This window comes from Girardinichthys multiradiatus, chromosome 15, assembly GCF_021462225.1.
Source record: "Girardinichthys multiradiatus isolate DD_20200921_A chromosome 15, DD_fGirMul_XY1, whole genome shotgun sequence".
Lineage (NCBI taxonomy): Eukaryota > Metazoa > Chordata > Actinopteri > Cyprinodontiformes > Goodeidae > Girardinichthys > Girardinichthys multiradiatus.
The window spans coordinates 34,237,266-34,245,670 of NC_061808.1; the positions used below are offsets into that span (position 1 = coordinate 34,237,266).

At 38.5% G+C, this 8,405-nt stretch overlaps 1 long non-coding RNA gene across 1 annotated transcript; it reads right to left on the bottom strand.

Moving 5' to 3' along the window:
* Positions 1–2,895: 2,895 nt before the first annotated feature.
* Positions 2,896–8,076, bottom strand: LOC124881507. The gene is made up of 4 exons (XR_007041673.1): positions 7,686–8,076; positions 7,160–7,335; positions 3,158–3,388; positions 2,896–3,037 (listed from the first exon to the last, which is right to left on the bottom strand). It is a non-coding gene; the product is annotated as an uncharacterized LOC124881507 (long non-coding RNA).
* Between the last annotated feature and the right edge of the window lie 329 nt (positions 8,077–8,405).

The following is an 8,405-nucleotide window of genomic DNA, read 5'->3' on the forward strand; positions in this document are numbered from 1 at the left end:
TTAATATAAGTCAAAACCATCTACAGAGATAAATTTAAGTGAAGTATAACAACTTGTTTTGAGACAATGCATCTTAAAAATCTTGATAAGTGAAATACTGGTCCTTCTCAAAATATTAGCATATTGTGATAAAGTTCATTATTTTCCATAATGTCATGATGAAAATTTAACATTCATATATTTTAGATTCATTGCACACTAACTGAAATATTTCAGGTCTTTTATTGTCTTAATACGGATGATTTTGGCATACAGCTCATGAAAACCCAAAATTCCTATGTCACAAAATTAGCATATCATTAAAAGGGTCTCTAAACGAGCTATGAACCTAATCATCTGAATCAACGAGTTAACTCTAAACACCTGCAAAAGATTCCTGAGGCCTTTAAAACTCCCAGCCTGGTTCATCACTCAAAACCCCAATCATGGGTAAGACTGCCGACCTGACTGCTGTCCAGAAGGCCACTATTGACACCCTCAAGCAAGAGGGTAAGATACAGAAAGAAACTTCTGAACGAATAGGCTGTTCCCAGAGTGCTGTATCAAGGCACCTCAGTGGGAAGTCTGTGGGAAGGAAAAAGTGTGGCAGAAAACGCTGCACAACGAGAAGAGGTGACCGGACCCTGAGGAAGATTGTGGAGAATGGCCGATTCCAGACTTTGGGGGACCTGCGGAAGCAGTGGACTGAGTGTGGAGTAGAAACATCCAGAGCCACCGTGCACAGGCGTGTGCAGGAAATGGGCTACAGGTGCCGCATTCCCCAGGTCAAGCCACTTTTGAACCAGAAACAGCAGCAGAAGCGCCTGACCTGGGCTACAGAGAAGCAGCACTGGACTGTTGCTCAGTGGTCCAAAGTACTTTTTTCGGATGAAAGCAAATTCTGCATGTCATTCAGAAATCAAGGTGCCAGAGTCTGGAGGAAGACTGGGGAGAAGGAAATGCCAAAATGCCAGACGTCCAGTGTCAAGTACCCACAGTCAGTGATGGTCTGGGGTGCCGTGTCAGCTGCTGGTGTTGGTCCACTGTGTTTTATCAAGGGCAGGGTCAATGCAGCTAGCTATCAGGAGATTTTGGAGCACTTCATGCTTCCATCTGCTGAAAAGCTTTATGGAGATGAAGATTTCATTTTTCAGCACGACCTGGCGCAGGTCACAGTGCCAAAACCACTGGTAAATGGTTTAATGACCATGGTATCACTGTGCTCAATTGGCCTGCCAACTCTCCTGACCTGAACCCCATAGAGAATCTGTGGGATATTGTGAAGAGAACGTTGAGAGACTCAAGACCCAACACTCTGGATGAGCTAAAGGCCGCTATCGAAGCATCCTGGGCCTCCATAAGACCTCAGCAGTGCCACAGGCTGATTGCCTCCATGCCACGCCGCATTGAAGCAGTCATTTCTGCCAAAGGATTCCCGACCAAGTATTGAGTGCATAACTGTACATGATTATTTGATGGTTGACGTTTTTTGTATTAAAAACACTTTTCTTTTATTGGTTGGATGAAATATGCTAATTTTGTGAGATAGGAATTTTGGGTTTTCATGAGCTGTATGCCAAAATCATCCGTATTAAAACAATAAAAGACCTGAAATATTTCAGTTAGTGTGCAATGAATCTAAAATATATGAATGTTAAATTTTCAGCACAACATTATGGAAAATAATGAACTTTATCACAATATGCTAATATTTTGAGAAGGACCTGTAGTCTTTCAAACTTCTTGTTTTGAGTAATTTCTTAAATGAAACAAGTTTTTCATTTCACACAGGAACTGTGAGGTTTGTAAAACAGTCTTTTTTCAAGAATTGTTTTTTACTTGAATTAAGACAAATCTGCTTTATTGATACTCAACAACATGCCCAACTCACAGTGCATTACAAAACATTCTATAAGTGTAGCTATTTTTAACACATTTCTGTCAAACCAAACGTTCAAGTGATTTGGAAAAAAAGTCAGCTAAAATAATATTTCCTTCTCTGTTCTGTTGCACTCTGGACAGACTCCAGCAAATTAGTCCAAAGGTAATGAGTACGAATACTGTTCTATACTACAGTAATTGGCAATGCTCTAAAACATTGTTTGGTCCAAATACCCAGACTCACCACTGAGTCAAGACTGACATTTGATGATATCTGCGAGGTCATATTTCACTGCAGTGTACTTGCTATTATTAAAATTCATATAAGAGTATGGTGTATAATCAATATGCTTGTCTGCATCCATGAAAATATTGGCTTGAGCTAGGGAGGGATTTTCTACCTCATAAGCTAAATAATTATTATTACAACCTACTGTAGAGAGAGGCTGGCATTTAAAGCAACACACTGATGCATTTGCAATATATATGTTTTTAATGAGTGCAAATTCTGGAGTACCATTGATACCATTAGAAATAACCAAAGATTGTCCACATGTATGCCTATTTCCATATTGCATAATCCACCGTACTGCAACTATTTGTTTTATTTGCTTAATTCCTAAGAACTCTTCAATCTTTCCTTCCACAAATTTAACATTTTTCACCTCAGAAACAGGTCCTATGTCAACCTCACTGGAAAAAATTGGATGTTTCTCATGCACATTTTGACTACATACATGCACATATACCTCACTGTGGGACCAAGAACTTTAATCTGAGAGGGAAGATGAAGCAGGTAATGCTGTTTAGGTATAATATTCGCATCTGGAAAAAGTTGTTTAAAATGTTTTAAATGTCAATCTATTAAGAGCTTCAGCCTTGACAGAGTTGACGAGACCTGCTCACACCCCTAGTCATTATAGATGAAGAAAAAAATCAAAAGGACAAGTTCATGACATATGTACTTTACAATTAACTTGCCTGAAAATCTACTCTAAGCCCCAGTAATACCAAAATATAATTGCTTACCTTTGTCCATTCCCATTGGTGGTTTCAGCATCTTTTTCCAAACACCAAAAGACTGCAACTTCTCACAGCAGTCTTGCCATCTTCCTTTTAGTTCATCAATATAACAGGCATTATCCTTGTCCAGAATGTGTTGAAGATCCTCCATGACCTATTAAATGTCCAATACACCAATTCAGACATTTAAAGAAATCACTTAGAAGGAAATTGTTGTCTTAAACATTCCGTGTGATACCAAGCATTTAATAATGCACAGTAAATGTTGACTTACATGTCTAATGTCCTTGAAACATGGATATGCCTCTATAACCTTCCTGTGTCTGTCCTCCTCACGAATAGCATCTGAATCAATGAATGCTCTTATGGATTGGAATTCCAAATCCAGGAGATGAGACACATCCTGGTGTTTTGGATTTCTTTTTTATACAAAGAGTCTTGTAATGCTTGGCTGAGGTTGCTGGACTGTAGTTGCAAGAGTTTTCAACATCTGCTGGCCTGTTAGCTGTAATACACAATTTGCCTAATTTACAAAAAAGTTGTTCTGGTAATGTTAAATCACAAAAATCAGCTGTTAAACTAATATAAAAAATAAGATGTAATTATTTTCTGAACACTAAACTAGACATTTTTCTGTCAGCATTATTAATTCTATGGCTATTTTTGAGATTGCTGAACCTAAGCCGAAAAAGTTTTATTAAAAAGATAAACAATTATATATATATATAAAATAAATATAAAGTTGAAACTCCCCTTCTAGCTCCCTGTCAATACTAACTGAGCCCGGGCTGGTACTTTCATCTGTAGACTGACCCAGAATGATTGTTGAGTCACTCGAAATGGTTTCATCTGTGTCATAGGTCTCTTTGAGACGACGTCTCTTTGTAGAGCTGCAAGGATTAGCCAGTTAATCAGTACTTGGACACAGTTGATTTTGACTATTTGTGGGGCATGAAAATAACAAATTAATCTGGAATGCTACTCACATATTTATGATATAGGAAATTAATCTTTAGTTGCAGTTTTACCTCTTTGATTGTCTCCCAGTTGTAGTGTTTTTTGGGGGGAAATCACACTATGCAACACTATACTTGTATTAACATTGGATTACAATGAGTTTATTTTGTTGAAATCAATGTTAGGCATAATTTTGATTGCTGGTCGAAGGTCTGAAATATAACTGCATGTCCCCCTTTTTTATACAGAGCATACATCAAGTTTGAGACAGCCACATAAATGTGTTCAAATGTTAAATCCTAGCAAATCTTAATTTGATTGTTTAAGAAGTCATTACATCTATTTTTATTTTTTACATACATTACAGTCAACCTTTTTTTGAAATTTAACCCCACAGTTTTTCTGGTTCTGAAATAATATTAATATAAACAATGACTGCACTGTGGTCAGTGCAATTAACAGGAGGCTGGTACAGTATGCCATGTGCACTGAATATGCAATGCAGATTATTTAATGCTAATTGCTAAGGTTTGTGAGTTTTATCTGGATGTGTTAGCAATGTTACTTGTAACATTCGGTTTCAGACCTCGATCTCAAGCCATTTTCCTGCCCAAGCATCTATAAATATATATTTTAACAATTACAAGATCCAGATTAAAGCTCTTGGTCCCACAGTGAGGCATATGTGTATGTATGTAGTCAAAATGTGCATGAGAAACATCCAATTTTTTCCAGTGAGGTTGACATAGGACCAGTTTCTGAGGTGAAAAATGCTACATTTGTGGAAGGAAAGATTGAAGAGGAATTAAGCAAATAAAACAAATAGTTGCAGTACGGTGGATTATGCAATATGGAAATAGGCATACATGTGGACAATCTTAGGTTATTGTGTGAATGCTCTAGGCATTCTTTCTATACAAATTATACATCAAAACGTAGGATGCTCTTTCGTGATTAAGAAAATGTCACCCTCATTGATGTGGGACAAACAGTTTTCCGGCAACATGGCCCAAAGCAACGCAAAGTCAACGCACCCTGTATAGGAAATCTATAGGAATTTCAGAAAAAATCCATCAGAACCTGGAACAAGTCTTCATCAGAACCAGACCCAAACTCCATCAGAACCTCGTCCAAAATCCATCAGAATCAGATGGAAACTCTATCAGAACCAGGTACAAATCTTCATCAGCACCATGTACAAACCTTCATCTGAAACAGGTCAAAATTCTATGAGAGCCATGGAGAAACATTCATCAGAACCAGATCTAAACTCCATCAGAACCAGGAAGAAACCTGTATAAGAACCATGTACAAAACTTCATCTGAACCAGGTCAAAGTCTATCAGAACCAGGTCAAACCTATCAGAACCAGGAAGAAAACTCCACCAGTGCCAGGTCCAAATCTCCTTCAGAATCAGGAGGTCCCTTCTATCAGATCCAGGTCCAACATTCATCAGAACCAGACCCAAACTCAATCAGAACCAGGAGGAATTCTTAATCAGAACCAGTTAGGAACCCTCCACCAGAACCAGTTCCAAAATCCATCAGAACCTGGAGAAAATCTCCATCAGAACCGAACACAAACTCCTTCAGAACCAGTTAGGAACCCACCATCAGAACCAGTTCCAAAATCCATCAGAACCTGGAGAAAATCTCCATCAGAACCGGACCCAAACTCCATCAGAACCAGCAGGAATTCTCCATCAGGGCCAGTTAGTCACCCACTATCAGAACCAGGTCCAAACTCAATCATAACCACATCTTGGTTACCAGCGGGAGAAAAAGCAAAGGTGGGGTGTCTCCCGTGTCCTTATATAGCCCACTGTGACATCAAAGCTGTGACGCCCCTTCTTATCAGCTGCAATTTCTGCTGGGAGTTGTGGTAGCAGACTATACTGGGGTATATAGTAGCAGATGACACTGGGAGGTATAGTAGCGAACAAATGGTCCAACATTCCAATCACTGCTTAGTTTGAGTATTGAGTTTAAATGTTTTCCATTGTGACCACCATACTTACTACACATTTGACACTGTAACATACACAGAAAAATAGGACTGCCAGTACGGTGGATTATGCAATATGGAAATAGGCATACATGTGGACAATCTTTGGTTATTTCTAATCTCATCAATGGTACTCCAGAATTTGCGCTCATAAAAAACATATGAGCGCATGATGTTGGCACCACCATGCAGATAGAGGAATTGTTGTATTTCATGGATGGATGGATTGATAGATGGGTGGATGGGTGGGTGGATGGGATATGAAGTCCAGTCTTAAGATTTGATTAATTTTCCATACACTCATTTTCTGGAAAATACCTAAATAAAATACCAGAGTATATAGACCCCTGAGTATGTTGCAGAATGTGCTGATTTCAACTCAGTAACAGTATTTTGGATCCCACAAATAACCTTTGCGCCTGCAGGAATTAACAGACCAGAACAATGACACAGACTGACTGCATGAATGCTGGCTTTCATTTCAGTCAGTATGATGCAACAGGTGGTGACTAAGCAACAAGCCATCAGGAGTAATATCCTGACCGGACATGACTTTGTACAAAGTTACAAGATTCTATGTTTCTAACTTTCTCTCTGAGAGACATGACTACTCCGTGCTGCAATTACAGTTTGCGTCAAACTGTAGACAACCACAACACCTCCTGTGAGTGACATTGTGCTGTTTTCAAAATTTTTTCCTTGTAAAACAGCTTTCTCATTTCCATTTGAAATTATTCTATCATTTCCGCTGGCAGCAGAGCGTGGCTTAATTTGCTTCTTTTTTTTTCTTTTTCTATTTTTTCTTTTTTCTCATTTTCCAGGCTTAGCTGAGCTGAGAGGGTGTCCAAGGGAGTGACTCAAGTAGCTGTTAGAGCCAAACGACTGTTTAAAACTTTGGAAATTTATTTGAAGGTCTTTCTTTTTAGCCCGTCAAAGATCAACAAGCAGTTTGGCTTTACACTGATTAGGGTCCAGTGCCATTCTGCTTTTTGGAGATAACCGATTTTTTTTCAGAAAGAGTCAGCAGGGGGCTTCTTTAGTCTACACAAAACATTTGTGAACAGAGAGAGGCCAGCATTGTTTGACAGACATGAGTGAACAGCCATCTGAAAATGAAACAAAAGGCCAGATCAGATGAAACTATATGGAAAAGAAGTGATACAAGGGTCCTATCAAATGAAGTCATTATGCGCCAATGCATTAAAACTGCTGACAGATGAAGTGGATACTATAATCTTTTCAAGCAGTAATGCTCGGCTGGGAGATGTTAGATTTTATTTTAATGGTTATATTAATTGTACGCATACTACCTACATCAGAGTTGTTGGACACCAAGCAGTTTCCCTATAGTGTTCACAGTCCTCATGTCTGATGCTCCCCAGGCAGAACAATGTGTTACCAAGCAACATAAATTGCTCCAGATGGGATGGTTAGGGGTGGCTTAGACAGGCAGTTCTGGCAAATGTCACATGGATCCATCAAAAAGTGTACTGAAACATCCAATGAATATTAGGATTAGATTTTTTTACACCCACTTAATATTAGAAACCCTATACCTCTTCTGGAATGGAAAGTAGATACTGTCTGATTATGTAGCTAAATGAGTCTCAATAATTACAAATGCACAGAATGATTCACACATGCACAGAACAAGATTCACTTGTCATTACTCATCTCTGTATTTCTGTTAATCGGTTCAGCTAGCTTGTGAGCTAGCTCACTTGCAAAGCTTGCTAGCTTGTGTTGATAGTTGCACAATTAAACCGATTAACATTACTAATTAAACAACTCATAACAAGTAATAAGTAGCTAAACATGTTAAGTTAAATGTTTTACTTACCACTCCCTTGTTGTTGCCAGAAGCCATGTTGATGTCTCAACTGTCCGGACTTCACACTGATATAGCCAGTGATGCCGGTAACGCGTTACTCTACCGTGGCCACTTTTTTTAATACCGACTACTTTATCGTGTTACTATTTCCAAAATAGTAATCAGATTAAAGTTACTTATCTAAGTCACTGCGCGTTACTATATTTGTAGTCATCCTTTGTAAAATAAAAATTATATGTGTGCTTTATTCTTGCATCTCTGATAGTGACGTCACGTATGCGAAACGAGGACACAAGCAAGCAACCACCGAGCGACACATGTCGATAACAATGCAGGAAGGAGAAATATGTGTGTTTTCCAGATGGAAATATAGTCACTACTTTGAGTTTGTGTCATCTAAAGATGATAATAATAAGGTTTGCTTTACTCTCTGTGCTGGCAGTGGCGACAAAGCAGCTTTTCAGTCTTGGGTGTTTGATGCTCACGCCTAGAAAGAAATAGACTTTCTGACAAGAGGTTTGAAAAACTTCTGTTAATGAGGTACAACCACTGTTTCACTCATAGCCATTACAGCTTAAAAATAAGGCAAAGTAACATATGTAGACAATAGAGCTTACATGTGGTGTTATATTCTGTTTTGTTTTGTAAAACCACTCCTTGCTGCTCTCATGCTGTAAACAACAGGTCCATGTTCATAAAATATGTTCAAAAGGTTTTAATAGCTAGATT